This window comes from Triticum urartu, chromosome 4A, assembly GCF_056163025.1.
Source record: "Triticum urartu cultivar PI428250 chromosome 4A, HENAU_Tu73, whole genome shotgun sequence".
Taxonomy (NCBI): domain Eukaryota; kingdom Viridiplantae; phylum Streptophyta; class Magnoliopsida; order Poales; family Poaceae; genus Triticum; species Triticum urartu.
The window spans coordinates 597,685,542-597,713,520 of NC_141876.1; the positions used below are offsets into that span (position 1 = coordinate 597,685,542).

At 46.9% G+C, this 27,979-nt stretch overlaps 1 pseudogene; it reads left to right on the top strand.

Annotated features, from left to right (window-relative positions):
• Nucleotides 1–39: 39 nt before the first annotated feature.
• On the top strand, nucleotides 40–27,828 carry LOC147977058 (FBD-associated F-box protein At4g13985-like; annotated as a pseudogene).
• Nucleotides 27,829–27,979: the final 151 nt, after the last annotated feature.

The following is a 27,979-nucleotide window of genomic DNA, read 5'->3' on the forward strand; positions in this document are numbered from 1 at the left end:
TATAACAACCCTTCTGGCGTCGGCGATCACACCACGCACATGGCGACGGATCGCGCCGATCTCATCAGCAATCTCCCCGACGCGTGGCTCGGCGCCGTCGTCTCCCTCCTCCCTACCAATGAGGGCTGCCGCACGCAGTCGCTCTCGCGCCGCTGGCGCCACATCTGGCGCTCTGCGCCGCTCAACCTCGACAGCATACCCGAGAAGACCGTCTCCGCCATCCTCTCCACCCACCTTGGCCCCGTCCGCCGCATCTCGGTCAGCATCGCCCCCCCTCCCCTACCGTTACGACCGCCGCACGGGATGCAAGATCCTCGACGACGATGCATATGACGCCAGGGTCGATGGCTGGTTCCGCTCCCGGGGAATCGCTTACCTTGAGGAGCTCTGGCTCGTCTACCAATACCACAGCAATGGCAATGACGTGATACCGCCGTCAGTGTTCCGCCATGCGCCCGCACTCCACGTGGCCACGTTCGGTAGCTGCCGTCTGCCGCCCAACCTAGTCGTGGACTTCCCGCTGCTCGAGCAGCTTACCTTGTGCAAGGTCATCCTAACGGAGGAGGCTTTGAACGCCGTACTCTCTGGCTGCCCTGCGCTGGAGAGTCTTCTGCTAGACAGCAATGTGGGCACTGCCATCATCCGCATCAACTCCCCGGCTCTGAGGTGCATCGGCTTCAGTGCTCCTTGGGACAATCGAGTAGTCTCTTCCCCCGGTATTTTGATAGTGCAAGAGCTGGTTATGGAAGACACCCCTTGCCTCGAGAGGTTGCTGCCACTCAATCCACACAATGGGCCGGCAACCATCCGGGTAATCCGGGCTCCTAAGCTACAAATATTGGGTATTCTGAGCAAAACCATATCACAGCTCCACCTTGGAACAACCGTTTTCCAGGTAGCGGCAGCAAAGATTTTTGAAACACACACGCATTATTATATGAATATGATATGAAGCTACTATTTTTATACGGTTTTGTTTCTTCTTTTGTTTGCTAGAAAATGATTGCGTTAGCTTGACGACCACAATGTGCACAGTGAAGCTTTTGGCTCTTGATTGTTCTGGCCTTGATTTCCACGCAGTTCTTGACTTCGTCAAATGCTTTCCCTGCTTGGAGATGTTGTATATCCTTGTGAGTGTTTTTGCTAAATTTTCTTAAAAATTAAAATGTGAAGATGACATGTTACTAGATTGTGAGGACCTGTTTTATATTATTTGTCTATGTCTGCAGTTGGATCAACGGAAGTTTATCGAAGAGTTAGGTGAAAGTGAGTTATGCACATCGGATAATATAAAAAGTGTGAGCAAGTATTCCTCACTAAATAATCCGATTGAATGCCTTGAGCGTCACCTGAAAAAACTGGTGTTGAAGGTCTATCATGGAAAGGGTTCAGAAGTTCACTTTGCTAGGTTTTTTATTTTGAATGCAGAAGTGCTAGAGATTATGGAATTTGGACTTGTTGACAACCGTGACAAGGAATGGATGACTAATCATTGCAGAAAGCTAAAAGTGGGAGACCAAGCTTCTCCCTGCCCTCGATTTGTTTTTAAAAAGTTTGCTTTTAGTACCTTGAGATATAACAATCGTATCCATGATTTGTCGATGTCTGATCCATTCCACGCCTACTTCTTCGCTGGATATGTTACCCATTGAGGAGGTATTATATTCTTGTCTGATGTTTACAGCCTAAATTGCATATCTTAATTGTGGTATAAGCTCTAAAGTTGTCTCACCATTTTAATGCTCCGTCTATATCTTATTAATTTGTGGTCGAAACTCTAAAGGTGTCTCGTCGTTTTAATGCCATCTCTAGAGTGTGATATACATACTTCAAGCATCAGATGAATGGAAGGTTCTGTCAAAATCAAGCTTCGAACCTGAGAAGTTGAGAAAGTGTACGAGATGGTGCCTTGCAGAGGACGTACAAGTTTTTGCCTAAATTTCAGTTTATGTATTGCTGTACTTGAATGCAACACATTTAGGTTTAGTCGGTTTTTCTGCCCCTTGGTATCGTAAGCTGCTCACGCCTCCTTATTACGCGCTTGCTCTAGTGAATCATAGTATGACAAAGATCATACATACATTTAATTATGTGTAATTATTATAAAATCATACATACATACTGTAATACTCCATTCAGAGTGTGCAAGTTTAACTCCATATGTGAAGCGGGGTCTAAGAGATGATCGTGCATTGATCGATCCAAAGTTTAGAAATGTAAAGGAATGAGTCGCTGAGCTGAACAAACTGGTCCTAAAACTAGTAAGTGCTCCTAATGTGGGCTGGATAATTTTTCTGGCTGTAGGCGTTTCACCTGAGTCGCTGAACTGAACAAACTGGTCTTTTCACTAAAAGATTGGCATGGCCACGTAAACTTGGAAGCAGTCGCTCAGTGCCACCGCCGAAAGTTGGCGAATGCTCCAAGCCATGTCGTTGGTGTCCACCTGAGTACGCAAGGAGGAAACCATTTGCCACCCCATCGTCCTGGTGTTCATAAATCCTGACCGAGTACCACATTTGCTGCCCCATGTTTAGTTGCCACTATGAGTTTGGACCCTGAACAGACCGCCGGTGTTAAGCAGGAGATGTTTTGGCAATGAAGGCCAATGCCTGCCTCAGTTTACAACTTCGTCATGTCGGGGCAGATGGCTGCTGGTTACCTTGACGAATGAGGCGAGTGTTGTGCAGCTGCCTTGCTTTACAGAGACTTATGTTGGAGGAATATGTGGATTCTATGGTGGTGCGATTTTTTCAAAGGGGTGGAAATGGAGATTTAAGAAGACGGATTGTCATTGACTAAGATAGTAAGATCTCCCCATTCGCCAGCTAGCTAGGTGTCATTGACATTTAGGTCTTTCATGAGTCTAGAGTTTGAAATTTGCTACGTGGACCAATTTTCTGGGATTTTTTAAACATTATTACTTTTCTACAAAATCCCAAACCTATATCTCCCTTTTATTTTATTTCTCATTTCTAATACCCGTCGGTCTACTCCAGGACGAACAGAATGTCTTCGGTCAGGTATTGGACAAAGAGGATGTCTTCGGTGCCTTGCTGGACGAAGGGGGTCTCTTCGGTCAGGTGATGGACAAATAGTAAGTCTTCCTTCCTGGCAAGAAGGAGGGCGTGCTCCCAAGTACAATTGTACACGCAAACTCACATATGATTGTCCCGGCTGCACCGCAGCTCCTCTAGTTAAACCCTTCCGCCACTAATACCACATCGATGTAGAGAATCCATTCAGAGGAACAACAACTCGAACCGTGCATTGTGAACGACGAATCTTGCCGCTCAATCTACACCGACCAGAGCAAGCCTACGTCACCCTCGGTGATTTTTTCCAAATGTTCGTCATCGAGAATAGCTTGTTCGATCTAAATTCTTCATAAAGACAATATATAGGAGGATTGCGACATCCAGGTGTGTAGACGAGTGCGATTAATTGGAAAAATAATCACCGATCGTGACGTAGGCTTGCGCTGGTCGGCATAGATTGAACCGAAAATTTCATGCTCCACAATATACAGTTCGAGCTCTTGTTCGTCTGAATGAATTCTCTACATCGATGTGGTCGTGGTGACAAAAGGGTTCAACTAGAAGAGCTACGGTGCAGCGGGACGATCATATGTGAGTTTGCATGCACACTGTGGACCTCGGGTAGCACCTTCTCGTCTTGGCTAGGAACAAAGAATACTCTTTGTCCACCTGGTGCCAAAGAGGTGCTCTACATCTAGCAGGACACCGAAGATGGGCTCTTCATCTTGGTCAGGAATGAAGAATAATATTTTTTTACAAAAATCCCCTTTTCAAGTGGTAAAACGAGTATTTCTATGATAAAACACCCATCATCTCATCTCAACATCACACACATGCCATATAACATAAAAGGCCCACCACAACATGCATTGTGAATTCTCTTTCCATTATATTAGTTGATTGATCCACAATACTTCTACTTATCTCAACATGCACACATCCCACCTCACCACACACACCACCACATCAAAGCCTCATCACATGCATGGGAAATATCTTCTATTGCATAATTGTTTAAAGTAAATAAACATTTTTCAACTATACAATAATAAAATATAATATAAAATAGGTATTTTGGATTTAGTTTACTAATCCAAATGTTACATACAATCAAATATCATCAAAAAAATACTGGAACCAAATCCTGCAACAAGGAATGGGTTATATCATCTATTTAGTACTTTTGGCCAAAACTACAGTTTGCAATGAAGTTCTCTAGAAGTTCCCTTCCAAGATGAATCTGTCGGGAACTCATGACCATCATTGCATCGCCAATGGATGACAAACACAGCCGATGAGTCATCCGTATTGACCTTTAGAGAATTCTCCACCTTAAAAGAAGTGCAAAAGCCACCCATGACAGATTAGCTATCGAGGAAAAGATGATGGAGACCCGTTGTAGATCACGTCTTGTGAATACTCTCTATGATATGCCACCACGTGTTCTGCCTCGACATCCAAGGTTCTTCTCTCGCATGGTATCATTCCCTAGTTCCTTCACCCGTCTCCACAAAACGTCATGTAACTTCTAAAATGTTGGCTTGGCTAGACTAGAGCCAGCTCCTGGCGTGACCGGTCACCGGTCCATGCCATCCTAGCCGAAGTCATCTCTATAATTCGCCTATGAGAAATCGTTAGCTTCCCATGAACCCTCGCATGTCCCATCGCCCGACACAGGATAAGGTGCGTGTGTCTGCCCACCACATCACACATGAGTGACTCCTAATTCGTTCTCCCTTTTGTTTGCCGCCTTCCCCTTTTTGGTAGGAGCATTGCCTTCTCAGTAAGTAGGGGGAAAATGTTTATATGTTGGCATGTTTGGGACATGGGACGTGCCGAAATATCAACAAAGGCAATCACATACTAACTACTCATGATTCGGATTTACTCTTGGCCTAAGAGCTAGGTCCCTTTGCATGATGACCTCAAATGCTAGGTGAGTGACCTTGATCTTTGTCATTCTCAATCGATTGAAAATGTGGTGGTTCTAGGCATTCCACATGATGTAAATCATAGATGAGGAACACACTAGACGCCTCCATCCATTACTATTGAATGTCTTCAACAATTCATCCCACCAAGCATCAATGGACGGGTACCCTCCGTCGATCAAGGAGGGAGATGGGCATCTGCCGTTGAGTTCATCGTTTTTGTTTCTACTAACACACTATTTGTTCTGTTGGAAGTTCTGACCATTGACCTACCATTACACACCTCTGTTGTGAGGCATTGTAGGTGTCACTAGTAGAAAACAGGGCTATGGTCCAGGCCGGCTTAGCCCATTAGTCCCGGTTCAGTCTAGAACCGGGACTAATGTGAGCATTGGTCCCGGTTCGTGCGGCTAAGGCATTAGTCCCGGTTCATCTAGACCTTTTGGTCCCGGTTGGTGGGATGAACCGGGACCAATGGGCCTCGCTCCTGGCCCACAACCATTGGTCCCGGTTCGTGCCACAAACCGGGACTAAAGATTAGACCTTTAGTCCCGGTTTGAGGCACGAACCGGGACTAATGGGGATGAGACCTTTAGTCCCGGTTCGTGCCACGAACCGGTACTAAAGGTCCCATTTTCAAACTCTAACCCCCCCCCCCCCCCGCCCCCCGTGGACCGCCTTTTCAGTTTTAAAAAAAATAAAAGAAAATGATGGAAATGTCAAAAGAATAAAAGAAAATAAGTTTCACATGTGATATGTGGTCTAGTTGTTGGGAAAATTTACAAATATGAATTTCGACTTTATTTACAAAATCTCTCTGGAATTTGTAAAATGGGCATAACTTTTGCATACGAACTCGGATGAAAAAGTTTTTTATATGAAAAATCATCTACTCGAAAAGTTACATCCGATGGAGACCGCCTACGACCTGTTTGCAAATTTCTAGAATCCTCAAATTCCAAAAGGAAAAAAAAGTTATGCTCAAATTTCAGTTTTTTTAAATTTTTAGTAAATCTGGTCAAACTATGGTCAAACTACTTATTCAAGAAGTATTAGTGTTACTAAATAATTATTCAAGAATATTAGTGTTATTAAATAATTATTTCACCTTTTTTGAATTTTGGTCAAATCTGGTCAAACTATGGTCAAACTGTGGTCAAACAATGGTCAAACTACTTATTCAAAAATATTAGTGTTACTAAAAAATTATTGTTTTTTAGAACAATAGTTTTAAACTCAAACAGTGAAATATGTGACTTCATGCTCAAGCTAAATTCCTGAGGGTTAATAGGATTGACATCTTACTATTGTCAGGAAAACAACAAGTGCAGACTTGGAAACGAGGGAGAATAGAACCCGGAAGTTAAGCGTGCTCAGGCTGGAGTAGTGAGAGGATGGGTGACCGTTCGGGAAGTGAGATGATTTGGAATGATGAGGGGTGATTAGAGATTAAATTGAGCAGTGATGAGGGGTGATTAGAGATTAGAGGTTAAAATAATTCAGAAATTTGAAAATATAAAAAATTCAAAAAAAATTTCAAAAAAAAATTTCAAAAAAAATTTCAGAAAAAAAAATCAGGAAATTTCCTTTAGTACTGGTTGGTGTTACCAACCGGGACTAAAGGTGGACCGGCCACGTGGAGGGCCTTTAGTCCCGGTTCTAGATTGAACCGGGACTAAAGGGTCAGGGCATTAGTACCGACACTTTAGTCCCGGTTCCAGAACCGGGACTAAAGGCCCTTACAAACTGGGACTAAAAGCCCTTTTTCTACCAGTGTGTCAACAGAACAACATTGATATTGGTGTATGTAATAACAAGCCAAATATCATAGGTGACTAGATGAATAAAAGCCAAACTCTTATGTATCATGCACGTCTACGTCGGTAATTCTTCTTATTGGAAGTCACGGAAATAGCATGGCCTTGAATTGCTTAAAAAGGGATTATTTGGAGGGTCGGTAATGGTACTCATATTCGTACTTGGCAAGACCCATGGATCCCTTGGGGTCCTTCCTTGAAACCGATCACTCCAATGAGGAATTGTTGCTTGGAATGAGTTTCTGACTTCATGGATGGCAATGGTATTTGGAATACTCAGTGGCTTAATGAGCACTTTTGGCCTATGGATGTGCTGCAAATTTGTAAGATTAGTACATCTCCAAGACAGCAAGATGATTTTTCTTGCCTAGCATCCAGAGAAAAGTGGCTGATTCACAGTTAGGAGTGCCTATCATTTAGCTATGCAAAACCATGAGGAAGCCTTTTCTAATGGTGCTTCTAGTGCTCAACCTGACGGTACACGGCCGATTTGGAACCTTAGCTGGCAAGCCACTGGCCCGCAAAAGATGAAAGTGATGGCATGGAAGGCGGCGACCAGTGCACTGGCTACCTTTAAGTGCAGACAATATAGACACCTTCGAACACGTGCAACTTGCCCGTTGTGTGGTGTTGAAGATGATTGCTCCTTCCATGCTTTAGTGGCATGCAAGGAAGCGGTGCAGCTCTGGGAAGGAATGAGGAAGATATGGCCAATCCCAAGCAATGAACTTCTTTCTAGAAATTACTGGGGAGGAATGGCTGCTCAATATGCTAGCAAACTCTACAGAGAGGGTACGTGACATGGTGCTGATTTTAATATAGAAAGTCTGGAATTTGCGACTGATTTATTGCATGGAAAGGACCATGTTCCGGTAGAGATCTCAGTCAACTTTATAATTAGCTATCTCAACTCTATATGGAATGCAAAAGAGTACAACTCGGAGGAAATGATCAAAGTTAAAATGGTAGAGGGCGAGGGGTGGTCATAACCCAAGAACAAGGAAACTGCGTCGGCCAGACTATTGCCTGCTCCTGCTGCGGGACAGATCACCCTTTTGGTTGATGGTTCGTTCCCCTTAGATGGGACTGCGAGTTCAACATGGTCCTCGGGAATTCTGATGGAAACTTGATCTTTGCTGCTTATCGACACCTCTTCTTCTGCAATGATGCCCTCAAAGCGCAACTATACATGCCTTAAGGGAGGATCTAGTGGTTGCTTTGGAGCAATCAGAGCATCCCGTGGTAATCCAATTTGACTCTTCAACGACACTTTCTGCATTGTCCTCAGATATTCTTTATCGACCGGCTTCTGGTCATTTAGTCTCCGAGATTAAGTACCTCTTAGCGAGCTTTTTCTTTGAAACTTTTACACCCCCCCCCCAAAAAAAACAAATATATTCTTAGGGGGAAGGGGCACACGCACACACACGATGGAAAGCAAATCGGACGCACACCCAGCCCACGATGCCATGTGCGTGTTGGAAAGCAACTCGGACGTATCCCACGACGCGATAAGAACTTTTTTTGAGACAATTCGCAAAGCTTTATTATGTCGTCACCAGTTGAATCGGGACGAAAGAGGGCTTTCTGGGGTGACCTAACCACACACGGCGGCCAAACCCAAGCTTCAAAGCATGATTTGCTAAATTGTGAGCCTCCACATTGGAGCTCCTAAACTCATGAACGAAATTACAAGAAATAAAACTGCTAGAGTAGGCTATGATTTCATGCACAATTGCGCCGTATTCTGCTTGGTTCTTCTCCTTTATGTTGTCTATCACCTGCTTGCAATCGGAGGCAACATGGATTGACTGTAGTTGGAGATCTTCCGACAAAGCTAGTGCCTCCCTTACTGCCAAAGCTTCTAGGGTGGTAGGGTTGGTGATCGCTGTGAAGCCCAACGTTGAGGCCCCCAAGAACGCTCCAAATTCATCTCTCTCTATTGCTGCAATGGTTCCCACACCGCGTCTCTCTGCAACTGCTGCATCAACATTAAGCTTTGACATATTATGCGGCGGTTTGAGCCATTGCTTCTGTCTCTGATTCACCTGGCCGGACGTTCTCACCGGAGAAACCCTAGTCAGGGTCTGAAACTCTGAAATATATCGCTGGATGAATAGATGTGTAGTAATAGGAGATTGGTGAATATCCTCATAGACCGCTTTCCTTTTAGCACTCCAGATCGCCCATAGTGTAACTGCCAACAACATGAATTGTTGCGCGTTTAGTGCATCATTCAAGGCGAACAACCACTGCCGAGGGTCATCATTGTTGTATTGACTCAACTTCTCAACTAAGGCCTCATCCGAAAGAGCCCAGATACAACGAGCGTTGGTGCAATCCACCATCGTGTGCCGCCAAGAATCCCGGGCGCCACAAAGTTTGCAGGCTTCAGAAACACTCATATTTCTGTGAACAAGAACATCAGCGGTCGGTATTGAACTTCTTGCTAGTCTCCATAGGAAATGTTTGATCTTTGGTGGTAGATTAGCTGCCCATAGCAACGACCACGAACTGCTATCACGCCCAGTCTCCGAGGTTCCCTCCTCCTCGTCAATCCAAGATTCCCTAGCGATCTTTGTTTGTGTAATCAACATGTACGCCGATCGAACTGAGAAGCCACCCTTCTTCTCCGCACTCCATGCCCAGAAGTCAAAGATGTTCCTTGTGCAAAGGGGTATGCTCAATATTGCCTCAGCATCAATTGGCAAAAATACCGAACGGACTAATGCTTCATTCCAAGTGGCAGTTGCAACCGTAATCAGATCCGAGACCATAGTCGGCGGCGATGGGACCCTTGAAGTGATCGGCCTCATCATACCCCGTCTTGGAAGCCAGTTGTGGCTCCAAATACGCGTAGTTTGCCCATTCCCAATGCGACGTATGATCCCAAGCTTAAGCATATCCCGTCCATCCAATATCGCCCGCCAGATCTGAGACGGCCTACCGCCGAGTTGAGCTTCAAGCAATGTTGTGTCCGGGAAGTATGCCGCCTTCAAAATCCTGGCGCTTAGGGACTCAGGGTTTGTAAGTACTCTCCAGGCTTGCCTGGCAAGCAACGCAAGATTGAAAATTTCCATACCACGAAAGCCCAGCCCCCCAGGTGTTTTGGCCGTGTCATGACATCCCACGCCACCCAGCTAGGTTTTCTTCTGCCTGCTTTACTTCCCCACCAAAATTGACGGATAATAGTCGTGATATTGTCGCACGGGCCACGAGGTAGTCTGAAGCAGGCCATGGAGTAGACCGGTAGAGCTTGGGCCACAACCTTAATAAGTACCTCCTTGCCTGCTGTCGATAGTAGCTTTTCCATCCAGCCTATAACCTTCTCCCAAACCCTGTGAGGGAGTCCTGGATTAGGGGGTGTCCGGATAGCCGGACTATACCTTCGGCCGGACTCCTGGACTATGAAGATACAAGATTGAAGACTTCGTCCCGTGTCCGGAAGGGACTTTCCTTGGCGTGGAAGGCAAGCTTGGCGATGCGGATATGTAGATCTTCTACCATTGTAACCGACTCTGTGTAACCCTAGCCCTCTCCGGTGTCTATATAAACCGGAGGGTTTTAGTCCGTAGGACAACATACAATCATACCATAGGCTAGCTTCTAGGGTTTAGCCTCTCTGATCTCGTGGTAGATCTACTCTTGTACTACCCATATCATCAATATTAATCAAGCAGGACGTAGGGTTTTACCTCCATCAAGAGGGCCCGAACCTGGGTAAAACATCGTGTCCCCTGCCTCCTGTTACCATCCGCCTAGACGCATAGTTCGGGACCCCCTACCCGAGATCCGCCGGTTTTGACACCGACATTGGTGCTTTCATTGAGAGTTCCTCTGTGTCGTCACTTTTAGGCCCGATGGCTTCTCCGATCATCAATAGCGATGCAATCCAGGTTGAGACCTTTCTCCCCGGACAGATCTTCGTATTCGGCGGCTTTGCACTGCGGGCCAATTCGCTTGGTCATCTGGAGCAGATCAAAAGCTACGCCCCTGGCCATCAGGTCAGATTTGGAAGTTTGAGCCACACGGCCGACCTCCGCGGAGACATGATCTTCGACGGATTCGAGCCGCAGCCGAGCGCGCCGCACTGTCACGATGGGCATGATCTAGCTCTGCCGCCGAACAGTGCCCTGGAGGCCGCACCCGCATCAGCTCTGACCCTTAATTCGGAGCCAACTGCGCCAATCGAGGATGGGTGGTTGGACACCGCCTCGGGGGCTGCAATCTCTACGGCGATCGAGCCGAACACCAACCCTATTCTCTGTGAAGCCCGTGACTCCAAGGAGCCGGACTCCTCTCCAGACTCCGAGCCCTCCGCGCCCCTACCGATCGAATCTGATTGGGCGCCGATCATGGAGTTCACCGCCGCAGACATCTTTCAGCACTCTCCCTTCGGCGACATTCTGAATTCACTCAGGTCTCTCTCTTTGTCGGGAGAGTCCTGGCCGGACTATGACCGGCAGGATTGGTATGTGGACGATGAAGAAATTCGATGCCCACCCACCACCCACTTCGTAGCCAATGCCGATAATTTAAATGGCGTGCTCGACTTCGACTCCGAAGACATCGACGGTATGGACGACGATGTAGGAGATGAACATGAACCAACGCCTATAAGGCACTGGACAGCCACCTCATCTCACGATGTATACATGGTGGACACACCCAAAGGAAGCGACGACGAGGAACACAGGGATGCAACGAGGGATCGTTCACTCGAAAAGCAATCAAAGCGGCGACGTAAGCGCCGCTCCAAGCCCCGCCTCGACAGAGACAGCAGCCATACAGACCCAGCCATAGAGCAGGATGAGCCAGCGGACGACGAACATGCCTTCGAGCAACCGTCCGAACAGGGCAACTTGGATAAACAAACCGAACACCCCGTCCCCGGCGAAAACAATAGTCCGGACGACCTTACGCCGGATAGGCTCATGGAGCAGAAGAACCTCCACAAAAGGCTTGTCGCCACTGCGCGTAGCCTGAAAAAGCAGAAGCGGAAGCTCAAAAGTGCAGAAGATGCACTTAGAATCAGATGGAGCAAAGTACGCAACACCGCAGACAAATATGGCGGCAGTCGCTGCACAAAAAGTTATCCAAAGCGAAAGCTACTGCCTGAATTTGACGAGGAGGCCTTAGAGCCCCCGCAGTCAAAAAATAGGAAAGCCACCCGGTCGGATAGACGACCGCATGGCCAGCATGGAGCGGCAAGCGGCGCCGCACACAAGCCGGCACGCGATCCACTAAAGGATCCGCATCAAAAAGACGACCCAGCCAGATCTATCTACGGGCCAAGAAAGCAAGCTCTAGTAAGCAATGCAACACAACAAATATCCGAACATCACGGCACACCCAAATACAGGGGTGCCACACACCCCCTATGTTTCACCGATGAGGTGCTGGACCATGAATTCCCAGCGGGATTCAAGCCCGTTAACATAGAGGCGTACGACGGAACAACAGACCCTGGGGTCTGGATCGAGGATCATATCCTCCACATACACATGGCCAGAGGAGATGACCTCCACGCCATAAAATACTTACCCCTCAAGCTTAAAGGGCCAGCCCGGCATTGGCTCAAAAGCCTTCCAGAAAACACCATTGGAAGTTGGGAAGAGCTTGAGGATGCTTTCCGGGCAAATTTTCAAGGGACCTATGTCCGCCCTCCGGATGCAGACGATCTCAGTCACATAACTCAACAGCCCGCAGAGTCAGCCCAGAAATTCTGGAACAGATTTCTTACTAAAAAGAATCAGATAGTCGACTGTCCGGACGCCGAAGCCCCAGCAGCTTTTAAGCATAACGTTCGAGATGAATGGCTCGCCAGACACCTCGGCCAAGAAAAGCCAAGAACAATGGCCGCATTAACAAGCCTCATGACCCGCTTTTGCGCAGGAGAGGACAGCTGGTTGGCAAGATGTAGCACCAGCGACCCAAGTACATTCGAATTTAGGGATGGAAACGGAAAACCCCGACGTAGCAAGGACCAGCGCCGGAATAAGGGAAACAGCCCAAAGAGCACGGTGGTCAACGTCGGATTCAAAAGCTCACAGCAAAATCAGAGAAAGCCGCCCCTCAAGGATAACAGGGACAAGCTATCCAACTTAAACAAAATCTTGGACAAGATATGTCAAATACACAGTACTCCCGGGAAGCCTGCGAACCATACCCACAGAGATTGTTGGGTTTTCAAGCAATCCGGCAAACTCAACGCCGAACACAAGGGGCTCGACACACCAAGTGAGGACGATGACGAACCCCACAAGCAGAGCACCAGGAAACAAAAGGATTTCCCACAAGAAGTCAAAACAGTAAACTTACTTCACATGACGAACAGAATGGCGCCAATAGAGATACGCGCCATACGGCCTATCCCAAAGGAGTCTCGCCAATGGTTGTTAAAACCGATCACCTTCGACCATCAGGATTACTCTAGAAGTATCCAGAACACAGGCTGGACTGCCTTTGTATTAGATCCAATAATTGGCAGACTCCACTTTACAAATGTCCTGATGGACGGCAGCAGTGGTCTAAACCTGTTATACCAGGACACAATCCGCAACATGGGGATAGACCCAACAAAAATTCGCCATAGCAAAACCTCCTTTCAAGGGGTAACACCAGGTCCGGATGCCCGTTGCATGGGTTCTCTCCAGCTAGAAGTTATGTTCGGCTCCCCCGATAACTTCCGTCGCGAACAGCTAACTTTCCACATCGCCCCATTCTCAAGTAGCTATCAAGCACTGCTGGGACGCGAAGCTTTCGCCCGCTTTAACGCAATACCGCATTATGCATCTCTTATGCTTAAGATGCCCGGTCCACGAGGCATCATCTCATTAAAGGGAAAACATTGATTGTTCCTCCCGCGCGGAAGACAGTGCGGCTGCCTTGACAGCCCCACAATAAAGCGGCTTCACCAGCGAAAGCACCTAAACAGGTTGTCAAGACCATGGGCACGGCTAGACGAGTCCGGCATAAACATACAATTGATAAAGGCTTAATAGCCGTATACCCCTGTACTAGGGGCTCTGCGCATATAAAACAAGAGACAATAAAGCTCAATTTTACCCATTTCGATTTATACTTCGTTTATTTAGTATAACTCATGTTCAGCATGATCTTTTCTAAACTAAGTTCCTCTCTTTTACAGATGAACACCGTGTTACGCCTGTCCAGGATACGGCACAACGGAGATACAGGCGCAGACGTGCAGCAGGGACCCGTTCCAAGGATTCTTTTTAGATTAAGACCCTGCGTAAACCTTTTTTACTGTCTCTTGTTGATACACATCCCCTGGTTTCTTGGTATAACCAAGGAGGAGGCTGGCGTTTTGGCATGTGGACACTAGGGGCTTATTACTAAGGGTGTTATCCCGCCCGCCCTCATAAAGACCGAATACCTTAGGGAGTGTTCGGCATCGCGAGTTTGGTCTTATATGCATCAGCTCCGAATCATGTCTTTGGTCAAATGTTGGGTTTGCCCGGCTCTTGTGTTTTGCTACCTTACGTTCCGCTCTATCGGCTAAGGCGGCACCAGGAGAACTACTGCGATTGTGCCCCGGTTCGGCCAGGCGAGCACCTCAGTAGAGAAAGCCGAAAACTGACTGTCATGATATAGCGTGAGACTGGTCAACCACTCGATGACTTACCGGAATCTTTAGGATTCCTCCGCATTAACGAAGGGCCGCTTCCCGGCCAGGCACATACGCGCCCTGAGTTCGAGCGAGCGCAGGCGCCACCAGGGGCTATATAAGTAGCCTCACTGTCAAACTCCTATGGCTAAGTGAAAGTGATAAAGCATTATAGTCCGATTGCCTAGTTCGCTGCGCTATCACCTCCTTTGTAGGACCAAGACGTTGGATCAAGTGTGAAAATGCGCCTTCTGCGAACACCCCCGCATCATGGCATGGGGGCTGAAGCCGACGACTGCCATCTTTCAGATTATATATACATATATGTTATACGGCCGCACAGGAGGTATTATAATACTTGCAGGCACAAGTATAAAAAGCTTCTACAATTTATCAAAATATTGTTTTACAATAATATATGCTATTCGAATATAGTATCCTTCGAGCACTGTGTCTCTATTAAACGAGCGCCTTGCAGAACTTCCTGAAAATAGTGCTCGGCAGGTACTCGGCTTCCATCCGAGTCTGGGGATGCAACAACGGTGGCCTCCATTTCCGCCCAGTATGTCTTGACACGGGCAAGAGCCATCCGCGCACCCTCTATGCACGCTGACCTCTTCATCGCATTGATATGCGGCGCCGCACCAAGGAACTGCTGCACCAAATTGAAATAACTTTTCGGCTCTGGCCTCTCTGGCCACAGATGACTCATGACATACTTCATGGCGAGTCTGGACAACCTATTTAGCTCAGCCCATTCGGCCAAACGATTGGCTAATAACAGTGGACGCTTCGGATTGTGGAACTGCGGCCAAAAGAGTTTTTCCACTTCGCGATCTTCTTGATCTCGGAAGTGTTCGGCCGCATCTGCGGCACTCGCTGCCAAATCCAGATAGGTGTCCGCCGTACTCCACATCCGGTCTAATGGAGCATGTTTAGGATCACAGAACTTCCTCCGCAGCATAAAGGGATTTCCAGCCGCGATCTCTCCGGCCTGACGCAGCTCCTCCTTCATAGCTCTCATCGCAGAGCGAGCATCCTTGGCATCGGCAATGGCCTTCTCCAGGTCCGTCTGTTTCGCCTGATCTTCTTTTTCAAGAAGCTTGCAACGGTCATCAGCGCTCTTTAGCTTCACAGCCATCTCGGCCATTTCCTTCTTGCTTCGGCAGTGAGCAGCCTGTTCGGCTTTCAGCTCTTCAATTGCCTTTCCGGCAGCCGCATCACTTTTCCTGGCTTGCTCCTTGGCTCGGGCAAGTTCCGCCCGAAGATTCTCCATGGCAGCAGCACCATCTGCATCAAGCGCACACATTGTAAGATACTGGCATAAAGCTCCTCTTACCAGGTGCCGCCGGAGGAATTACATACCTTGTGCCTCGTCAAGCCGCTTGTTGACAAGCGCGATGTCGGCATCTGCCCCGTCAAGTTGCCACTTTAGCTCGGCAAATTCATCAGTCCGGCTTGCCACCGGACACTTCGCCACCTACGTATAGAGGCAGCATATTAGACCTGGGATTATGATCCTCTGCGCGTTGTCACTTTTGACAACGCACAGAGTCTCAGGGGCTACTATCTACACAGGGCGCATCTTATTTATGCGCAACAATCCAAAAAGGGTACATTATTCCGCGTACCTCAAAACCTGTCAGTAAACTCCTGACGGCCTCATGCAATCCGCTCTCCGCGGATGAAATCCTCTCAATCACCGTACCCATCAATGCACGGTGCTCCTCTGAGATAGATGCTCGCCCTAGCAGATCCTTCAGCTCCTCCGACCGCGCACCAGACGGTGTCGGACTCGTCCGATGGCCCTTTTCGAAGGCCGGACGCGGAGGGCCTTGGGGGGCCATATGACTACCTTCCGACCCTGCCGGATTCGGAAAAACCCTCCGCGACGATACCTCAGGGTCGCCCGCCTCGCAAGGCGGTACGGCAGGGGGAGGCGTTCCACTCTCCATCATCTCCGGAAGAAGATCCCTCGAAGACGAGCTCTGCTGAGAAGGGCTAAGGTCCGAGCTACAAGGTAAATTTTCAATTACTCTTCTCAGATATAACGCAAGGATTTCTCTCATTTCTTAAAAAGAAAAACTCCTCTCTACTTACGGCTCGGTGGAGGGCTGATCCCCTTGAGGGCATAATTCGGCCGAAGTATCCCCCGGTGCAGGATCCTCTGACGAAGATTTCTTCCCCCGCTTTAAGGCCATGGTCTCCGGGTCGTCAGAGGCGGTCCTCTTCTTCCCCTGAGGAGAGGAATTTTCGATTCCTCCCTTCCGTACAACCTTCTTCGAGGAGGCTGTAGCTTCCTTGTCCCCTCCCTCGCTTTCCTCCAAAGGCACAACCTCCAACATCCTCACTAGCACGGGATCCGGCATGGTCTCGGGGAGGGGGGCCGGACACCTGATTAGCTTTGCTTTTGCTATCCACTCATGTTTAAAGGACAGCTCTTTTAGGGGCACTTTTATGATAAATATACGGATAGCGAGTCCGGGCACAAGGCTACTTACTTGAGTATCCGGGCGATTGCAGTTCAGGCCTGCGTCCTCGGTCAAGTCCGGACACATTGCTTGTGATCCGAAGAACAATTTGTACATCTCCACGGGCGTTGCGCCCATGAAATGCTGGAGAGCTCGTGGTCCCTCCGGATTGAACTCCCACAGGCAGAGGGGGCGACGTTTGCAGAGCAGAGCTCGGTGAATCAGCATAACCTGTGTCACCACGACCAGACTAATATCTCTTTCTGGGAGATCTCGAATGCGGCCCTGCAACAAGGGCACGTCCTTGGAGGGCCCCCAGTCCAGTCCTTTTTTGACCCATGACACTAGCTGTGGTGGTGGACCCGAGCGAAAGGCAGGTGGCGCCACCCACTTGGTGCCCCTGGGAACAGTGATGTAAAACCACTCTCGTTGCCATAAGCTGGACTCCTCTTGAAAAGAGCCCTCGGGTCATGGAGCACCAGCATTCTTGCTTATAAAGGCACCTCCGCACTCCGCGTGCCGTCCCTCGATAATCTTCGGCTCTACTTTGAAGGTCTTGAGCCATAGTCTGAAGTGAGGAGTAATACGGAGGAAGGCTTCACACACGACGATGAATGAGGAAATATGGAGGATGGACTCCGGAGCTAAGTCGTGAAATTCCAGCCCATAATAAAACATGATCCCCCTCACGAAGGGATCCATCGGGAAGCCTAGCCCCCGAAGGAAGTGAGACATGAACACCACACTCTCACCAGGCTTGGGAGTGGCAATGACCTGCCCTTGATCAGGCAGCCTATGCCAGGTTTCGCTGGTCAAGAACCTGGCCTCTCTCAACTTCAGCATGTCCTCCTCCGTGACGGAGGAGGGCATCCATCGGCCTCGAAGGTCGAAATCGGACATTGTCGAAGGTCCGAAGTGCCTGAAATCTGGAGCCTTGTGTGTTGGAACTTGAGGCGAAGGGCGAACTCGTTTGAGATTGAAAGAAAGGAGTAAGGCCTTGGTCTCTTTATAAGAGTTTGAATACCAAGGGCCCTCCCCGTGACCGTTTGGGACTCGCCTTTGATCGAGAGAACATACCAACAGGTACGGTTGGGTTACCCACACCCGTATTGATGAGAATCCCGGAATAAGGGCCACGATCTCTGCTTTGACAAGACGTGCCAAGGAAACCACCTCGCTAAACGCGCTGTGGTGGGACAGTAAAACGATTCAAATAAAGACTTGGCCGTGGTGTGATGTCACGCTACGGAATACGTCAGCAAATTAGATTTGTGTAAATATTATTCTCTCTATGGCAATATGTGGAAACTTATTTTGAAGAGCCGGACACTACCTTTGTGTTCAAAATCTTCTATGAAGTACTTGGAGGAGGAACCCGCCTTGCAATGCCGAAGACAATCTGTGTGCCGGACTCGTCGTCATTGAAGCCTGGTTCAGGGGCTACTGAGGGAGTCCTGGATTAGGGGGTGTCCGGATAGCCGGACTATACCTTCGGCCGGACTCCTGGACTATGAAGATACAAGATTGAAGACTTCGTCCCGTGTCCGGAAGGGACTTTCCTTGGCGTGGAAGGCAAGCTTGGCGATGCGGATATGTAGATCTTCTACCATTGTAACCGACTCTGTGTAACCCTAGCCCTCTCCGGTGTCTATATAAACCGGAGGGTTTTAGTCCGTAGGACAACATACAATCATACCATAGGCTAGCTTCTAGGGTTTAGCCTCTCTGATCTCGTGGTAGATCTACTCTTGTACTACCCATATCATCAATATTAATCAAGCAGGACGTAGGGTTTTACCTCCATCAAGAGGGCCCGAACCTGGGTAAAACATCGTGTCCCCTGCCTCCTGTTACCATCCGCCTAGACGCACAGTTCGGGACCCCCTACCCGAGATCCGCCGGTTTTGACACCGACACCCTATCTCGGAGATATCTGAAAGTACCCATCTTTGACTGCACCACATCAGTTGGCATTCCTAAGTATCGATCACTCAGAGATTCATTCTAGACATTGAGCGTGTTTTGGATGTTGTCCCTCACAAGTTGCGGGGTCCCCTTGCTGAAAAATATAGATGACTTATTGTGGTTTACCCTTTGTCCAGAAGCATTACAGTATATATCCAACAGTTTTGACACCTCTGCCGCCCCCTGAACACTTGACTTGAACAGCAACAGGCTATCATCGGTGAAGAGAAGGTGGTTAACAGTCGGGGCTGTGGGTGCCACCTTTATCCCACTGAGTGCTGATGATCGAGAACTGGATTTCAAAAGGCACGAAAGGCCCTCTACTATGATCAGGAAGAGGTAGGGGGAGATCGGGTCTCCATGACGGATGCCACGTGAAGGCAAAAAACTCTCAAGTCTTTCTCCATTGAACTGAACTGAGAATGAAATCGAAATGATCATCCCCATTACTATATCCACCCACTATTGGTTGAAACCCAGCTTTAGCATGATTGCTTGAAGATAAGACCACTCCAGCCTGTCGTATGCTTTCATCATATCCAGCTTTAAAGCGCAATAGTGTTGTTGGACTTTGCCTTGCTGTGTTTCATAAAGTGTAAACACTCATATGCACATATGATATTGTCAGTGATCAGTCTACCTGGAACGAAGGCTGGCTGCTCTTCGGAAATAATGTCTGGTAGTGCCACTTTCAGCCTGTTTGCCACGACCTTTAATGCTATTTTGTAGATGATAGTACACAAACTTATTGGGCGGAATTGAGTAAGCAGGGTTGGATTTATCACCTTGGGTATAAGCACCAAGACCATGTCATTCACACATTCAACACTTTCCTCCCCTCGAACAATTCTCAACACCGCCTTTGTTACCTCCTCCCCACACAAGTCCCAGTGACGCTGGTAGAAGTGTGCTGGAAAGCCATCCAACCCCGGAGACTTTGTAGGAAACATCTGAAAGAGCGATGTTTTCACTTCATTGTTAGAAATATGCCCTAGAGGCAATAATAAATTAGTTATTATTATATCATATTTCATTGTTCATGATAATCGTTTATTATCCATGCTAGAATTGTATTGATAGGAAACTCAGATACATGTGTGGATAAATAGACAACACCATGTCCCTAGTAAGCCTCTAGTTGACTAGCTCATTGATCAATAGATGGTTACGGTTTCCTGACCATGGACATTGGATGTCGTTGCTAATGGGATCACATCATTAGGAGAATGATGTGATGGATAAGACCCAATCCTAAGCCTAGCACAAGATCGTGTAGTTCGTTTGCTAAAGCTTTTCTAATGTCAAGTATCATTTCCTTAGACCATGAGATTGTGCAACTCCCGGATACCGTAGGAGTGCTTTGGGTGTGCCAAACTTCACAACGTAACTGGGTGGCTATAAAGGTACACTACAGGTATCTCCGAAAGTGTCTGTTGGGTTGGCACGAATCGAGACTGGGATTTGTCACTCCGTGTAAACGGAGAGGTATCTCTGGGCCCACTCGATAGGACATCATCATAATGTGCACAATGTGACCAAGGAGTTGATCAGGGGATGATGTGTTACGGAACGAGTAAAGGGACTTGCCGGTAACGAGATTGAGCAAGGTATCGGGATACCGATGATCGAATCTCGGGCAAGTACAATACCGCTGGACAAAGGGAATTGAATACGGGATTGATTGAATCCTCGACATCGTGGTTCATCCGATGAGATCATCGTGGAACATGTGGGAGCCAACATGGGTATCCAGATCCTGCTGTTGGTTATTGGCCGGAGAGTTGTCTCGGTCATGTCTGCATGGTTCCCGAACCCGTAGGGTCGACACACTTAAGGTTTGATGACGCTAGGGTTATTAGAAAGACTTGTATGTGATTACCGAATGTTGTTCGGAGTCCCGGATGAGATCCCAGATGTCACGAGGAGTTCCGGAATGGTCCGGAGGTAAAGATTTATATATGGAAAGTTGTTGTTCGGGTTCCGGGAAAAGTTCGGTTTTTTCCGGTATTGTACCAGGAAGCTTCCGGAAGGTTCCGGAGGATTCCGGAGGGGTCCGAAGGTCCGGAAAATGTTCCACCACGTCCAATACAGCAGCATGGGCTGTAGGGGGCGCCCTAACCTTAATGGGCCAAGGGCACCAGCCCCCCCAAGGCCCATGCGCATGGGAGAGGGGAAACCCGAAGGGGGAGGGCCTCCACTTGACTTGGGAGGCACTCCTCCCCCCCCTTGGCCGCCGCCCCCAACCCTAGATGGGATCTAGGGGGCCGGCCCCCTCTCTCCCCACCTATAAATAGTGGAGGGGTGGGAGGGTGGCCACACCCTTGAACCTGGTGCAGCCCCTCCCCTCCAATACCTCTCCTCCTCCGCGTGAGCTTGGCGAAGCCCTGCGGGAGAACTGCCACTCCATCACCACCACGCCGTCGTGCTGCTGTTGGACTCTCTTCCTCAACCTCTCCCTCCTCCTTGCTGGATCAAGGCGTGGGAGACGTCTCCGTTCCGTACGTGTGTTGAACGCGGAGGTGCCGTCCGTTCGGTGCTAGGATCATCGGTGATTTGGATCACGACGAGTACGACTCCATCAACCCCGTTCACTTGAATGCTTCCGCTTAGCGATCTACAAGGGTATGTAGATGCACTCTCCTCCCCCTCGTTGCTAGATTACTCCATAGATTGATCTTGGTGATGCGTAGAAAATTTTAAATTTCTACTACGATCCCCAACAGTGGCATCATGAGCTAGGTCTATGCGTAGTTTCTATGCACGAGTAGAACACAAAGCAGTTGTGGGCGTCGATATTGTCAATTTACTTGCCGTTACTAGTCTTGTCTTGATTCGGCGGCATCGTGGGATGAAGCGGCCCGGACCGACCTTACACGTACGCTTACGTGAGACTGGTTCCACCGACTGACATGCACTAGTTGCATAAGGTGGCTAGCGGGTGTCTGTCTCTCCCACTTTAGTCAGATCGGATTCGATGAAAAGGGTCCTTATGAAGGGTAAATAGAAATTGGCATATCACGTTGTGGTTTTGGCGTAGGTAAGAAACGTTCTTGCTAGAAACCTATAGCAGCCACGTAAAAACTTGCAACAACAATTAGAGGACGTCTAACTTGTTTTTGCAGCATATGCCTTGTGATGTGATATGGCCAAAAGGATGTGATGTATGAGATTGATCATGTTCTTGTAATAGGAATCACGACTTGCATGTCGATGAGTATGACAACCGGCAGGAGCCATAGGAGTTGTCTTAATTTATTTATGACCTGCATGTCAACATAAACATCATGTAATTACTTTACTTTATTGCTAAAGCGTTAGCCATAGTAGTAGAAGTAACAGATGACGAGACAACTTCAATAAGACACGATGATGGAGATCATGGTGTCATGCCGGTGACAACGATGATCATGGAGCCCCGAAGATGGAGACCAAAAGGAGCAAAATGATATTGGCCATATCATGTCACTATTTGATTGCATGTGATGTTTATCATGTTTTACATCTTATTTTCTTAGAACGACGGTAGATTAAATAAGATGATCCCTCACTAAAATTTCAAGAAAAGTGTTCCCCCTAACTGTGCACCGTTGCGAAGGTTCGTTGTTTCGAAGCACCACGTGATGATCGGGTGTGATAGATTCTAACGTCCGAATACAATGGGTGTTGACGAGCCTAGCATGTACAGACATGGCCTCAGGACACATGCGAAACACTTAGGTTGACTTGACGAGCCTAGCATGTACAGACATGGCCTCGGAACGCGAAAGACCGAAAGGTCGAACATGAGTCGTATAGAAGATACGATCAACATGAGATGTTCACCGTTGATGACTAGTCCGTCTCACGTGATGATCGGACACGGCCTAGTCGATTCGGATCATGTTTCACTTAGATGACTAGAGGGATGTCTATCTGAGTGGGAGTTCATTAAATAATTTGATTAGATGAACTCAATTATCATGAACATAGTCTAAATTGTCTTTGCAAATATGTTGTAGATAAATAGCTCACGTTGTAGCTCCCTGTTTCAATACGTTCCTAGAGAAATATTAAGTTGAAAGATATTGTAAGCAATGATGCGGACTAGGTCCGTAGTCCGAGGAGTGTCCTCACTGCTACACAGAAGGCTTACGTCTTTGATGCACCGCTCGATGTGCAAACCCCTACAACGTCGTCTGTGGATGTTGTGAAAACCTGATAGACACATCCTGATGACTACTTGATAGTTTAGTGCACCATACTTTACGGCTTAGAATCGGGATTCCAATGACGTTTTTGAACGCCATAAGACATATGAGATGTTCCAAGAGCTGAAATTGGGATTTCAGGCTCATGCCCGTGTTGAGAGGTGTGAGACCTCTGACAAGTTCTTTTGCCAACAAGATGGAGGAGAATAGCTCAGCTAGTGAGCATGTGCTCAGAATGTCTGGGTGCTACAATCACTTAAATCAAGTGGGAGTTAAACTTCCAGATAAGATAGTGATTGATAGAGTTCTCTAGCCACTATCACTAAGCTACTAGATCTTCGTGATAAACTATGACATGCAAGGGATGGAGTTGATCCCGGAGCTGTTCGCGGTGCTTAAGACCGCAAAAGGTAGAAATCAAGAAGGAGCATCAAGTGTTGATGGTTTAACAAGACCACTGGTTTCAAGAAGGGCAAGGGCTAGAAGGGAAACTTCATGGATGGCAAACCAGTTGCCACTCCAGTGAAGGAACCCAAGGTTGAACCTAAACCCGAGACTAAGTGCTTCTATTGTAAAGGGAACGATCACTAGTAGCGGAATTACCCCAAATGCATGGTAGATAAGAAGGCTGGCAACTTCAACAAAGTATATATGTGTTATCAATGTGTACCTCACTAGTACTCCTGGTAGAACCTGGGTATTGGATACCGGTTCAGTTGCTATTATTGGTGACTTGAAGCAAAAGCTACGGACGAAACGGAGACTGGCTAAGGGCGAGGTGACGATGTGTGTTGGAAGTGTTTCCAAAGTTGATGAGATCACCATCGCACACTCCATCTGCCTTCGGGATTAGTATTGAACCTAGATAAATGTTATCAGGTGTCTACGTTGAGCATGAATATGATTAGATCATGTTCATTGCAATACGGTTATTCATTTGAGTTAGGGAATAATGGTTATTCTGATTACATGAATAATACCTTTCATGGTCATGCACCCTATGTGAATGGTTCATTGAATCTCGGTCGTGGTAATACACATGTTCACGCCAAAAGATGTAGAGTTAATAATGATAGTACCACTTTCTTGTGGCACTGCCGCTCAGGTCATATTGGCGTAAGATGCATGAAGAAACTCCATGTTGATGGATGTTTGGAGTCACTTGATTTTGAATCGCTTGACACATGCGAGCCATGCCTCATGGGCAGGATGACTAAGACCCCGTTTTCAGGTACAATGAAACGGGCAAGTGACTTGTTGGAAATCATACATGCTGATATGTGTGATCCAATGAGAATTGAAGCGTGTGGTGGATATCGCTATTTTCTCATCTTCACTGACGATTTGAGTAGATATAGGTATATTTACTTAATGAAGCACAAGTCTGAAACGTTTGAAAAGTTCAAGCGATTTCAGAGTGAAGTTAAGAACCATCATAACAAGAAGATCAAATTCCTACGATCTGATCGATGAGAATTTCTGAGTTATGAGTTTGGCAATCACTTAAGACATTGTGGAATTGTTTCACAGTTGAAGCCACCTAGAACACCACAGGGTAATGGTGTGTCCGGATGTCGTAATCGAACCTTATGAGATATGGTGCGATCTATGATGTCTCTTACCGATCTACCATTTTCATTTTGAGGTTATGCGTTAAAGACAGCTGCATTCACTTTAGATAGGACACCATCTAAGTCCGTTGAGACGACATCGTGTGAACATTGGTTTGGCAAGAAACCAAAGTTGTCGTTTCATAATGTTTGGGGCTGCGATGCTTAAGGCTTCAGCCGGAGAAGCTCGAACCCAAAGCGGACAAACACATCTTCATAGGATACCCAAAGGTGAAAGTTGGGTATACCTTCTATCTCAGATCCGAGGGCAAATTGTTTGTCGCTAAGAACGGGTCCTTTCTCGAGAAGGAGTTTCTCTCGAAAGAATTGAGTGGGAGGAAGATAGAACTTGATGAGGTTGTCGAACCTTTACTTCAACCAGAGAGTGATGCAACACAGAAGGATGTTTTCTGTGGCACCTGCGTCTGTTGAATAGGAAGTTAATGATAGTGATCATGAAGCTTCGGATCAAGTTGCTATCGAACCTCGTAGGCCGACAAGGATATGTACTACTCTTGAGTGGTACAGTAATCCTGTCTCAGATATCATGTTGTTGGACAACAATGAACCTACGAGTTATGGAGAAGCGATGGTGGACCCGTATTCCGACAAATGGTTAGAAGCCATGAAATCCGAGATAGGATCCATGTATCAGAACAAAGTATGGACTTTGGTGGACTTGCCCGATGATCGGCAAGCCATTGAGATAAATGGATCTTTAAGAAGAAGACGGACGTGGGTGGTAATGTTACCGTCTATGAAGCTCGACTTGTGGGAAAGAGTTTTTTTTCACAAGTTCAAGGAGTTGACTACGATGAGAATTTCTCACCCGTAGCGATGCTTAAGTCCGTCGGAATCATGTTAGCATTAGCTGTATTTTTCGATTATGAAATCTGACAGATGGCTGTCAAAATGAGTTTTCTTACCAGTTTTCGTAAGAAAGAGTTGTATGTGATACAATCAAAGTTTTGTCTATCCTAAGGATGCTAAAAGGTATGCTGGCTCCAGCAATCCTTCTATGGACTAGAGCAAGCATCTCAGAATCGGAATATATGTTTTGATGGAGTGATCAAAGCTTTTAGGTTTATACAATGTTTGCTAGAAACTTGTATTTACAAGAAAGTGAGTGGGAGCACTACAACATTTCTGATAAGTATATGTGGATGACATATTGTAGATCCGAGATAATGTAGAATTTCTGGAAAGCATAAACGGTTGTTTGAAGAGTGTTTTTCAAAGGAAGACCTGAATAAAGCTGCTTACAAATTGGGCATCAAGATCTATAGAGATAGATCAAGACGCCTGATGATACTTTCAAAGAACGCACACCTTGACATGTTTTTGAAGGAGTTCAAAATAGATCAGTCAAAGAAGGGGTTCTTACCTGAGTTTTAAGGTGTGAAGTTGAGTAAGACTCAAAGCTTGACCACGGCAGAAGAAAGAGGAAGGACGAAGGTCGTCCCCTATGCTCTTGTCATAGGCTCTATACGGTATGCCATGCTGAGTACCGCACCTGATGTGTGCCTTGCCACATGTCTGGCAAGAGGGTACAAAGGTGATCTAGGACTGGATCACCAGATAGCGGTCGAAATTATCCTTAGAGGAATAAGGAAATGTTTCTCGACGGTTTCTCGAAGGGTTTCTGATCGTAGTGTCGCGTTAGCAGCATCATGCAGTAGTGTTTCCTTATCAAGTATCTTGGTATCCCTCTACACTATGACAAGCTAAGGAGAGACGATATTCAACCTTTGATAGATAAGATCCTTAAACAGATAGCAGGTTGGAGAGGGGAACTACTCTCTTATAAGGGTAGACCAGTACTAGTTCAGGCTTGCTTAGCAAGCATACCATTTTACATCATATCTTTCTTTAAATTCCCCAAGTGGGCCATTGAGCTTATCAACACTCAAATGGCAAATTGTTTGTGGAATGACTTTGAAGGAAATAGGAAGATCCATCTAGCTAATTGCAGAATGATCTGTATGAAGAAATATTTTGGTGGTTTGGGTATCCCAAATCTTCAAGAACTCAATATTAGTTTATTGGGCTCTTGGATCAAAAGATACCATGAGGATGAAGATAAGCTATGGAAGAAGGTGATTGACCATAAATACAACACTAGGAACCCAAACATATTCAACTGCCATTCTACCCCCTCATCATCCAGGTTCTGGAAAGGAGTGCTAGGGGTAGCCACAACAGTTAAGTTTGGTTTTAGATGGAAGGTTGGTGATGGGGGTAAGGTGAGATTCTGGAAAGACACTTGTTGGTACATCTCCCCTGGCAATCCAATTTTGGCCCCTGTAATGTAATCATATTTTGAAATATATTAAAGATATCTGGGATAATGGCCAGATTAAGCTCACTTTTAGAAGGAATTTTTCAGATAGCATGGTGGAGGACTGGCTCCAACTAGTGGAAATTGTGCACAGACTAGTGCTTTCTGATGAGCCTGGTGCTTTAATTTGGCAATATGAAAGTAATGGGAAATACTCCAACAGTTCTCTCTACCACATTATTAACTTTAGAGGGGTTAAACCTATTTACATCCCTGTTGTCTGGAAGTTACATGTTTCCCTAAAATTCATGTTTTTCTGTGCTTGGTTTCTCATAACAAGATCATGACTAGAGACAATCTCAGGAAAAGACAGATCATTAAACCTTTGGATTGTGTTTTTTTCTCTGAGGATGAAACTGCTCATCATCTCCTTTTTTATTGTGTAGTCACTAGGTTTGTGTGGGAAATCATTAGAGAACATTCCAAAGTAGATGTAGGAGCAGATTATTTGTCTGTTGCCAGATTTTGGCTCTCAAACAAAAAAGACCCCCCCCCCTAATGTAGACTGTGCAGTAACCATGTGGTGCATATGGAAACTTAGAAATTCCGTTATCTTTAACAATGCCATATGGATCTCTGTCAAACAGGTTTTAGGGATGATATTGAGTTTGACCAAGATCTGGGCGATACTGGTCCCGAAACAGGAGAAAGAAACCTTAGGGGACTTCTTGAGGTACTTAAAAGAGAAAGTGAAGGCGCGTCTAACCATCAAGGGTGGCTGAGCAGAGACAAGTTGCGCATTGCGAGCAGGGATTCAGAGCCGGGCTTGCGCACATCCACTCCAAACAAGCTTGCTTTGAATGCTGGGATGTTCATCCCTTCATCGGTGCTTCAGCTGACGTGATCTCCACAACCAGCTGCAACCCCTCCGCTGAATGCCAGGAAGGCTCTCAACATCTTTGAGTTGTTCTTCACCTGATGTGGGACTCCCCCTCCCCCCTATAAACTAAGATATAATGATGCAATAAACTTTGTCGCCAGTTCCGAATCATGGT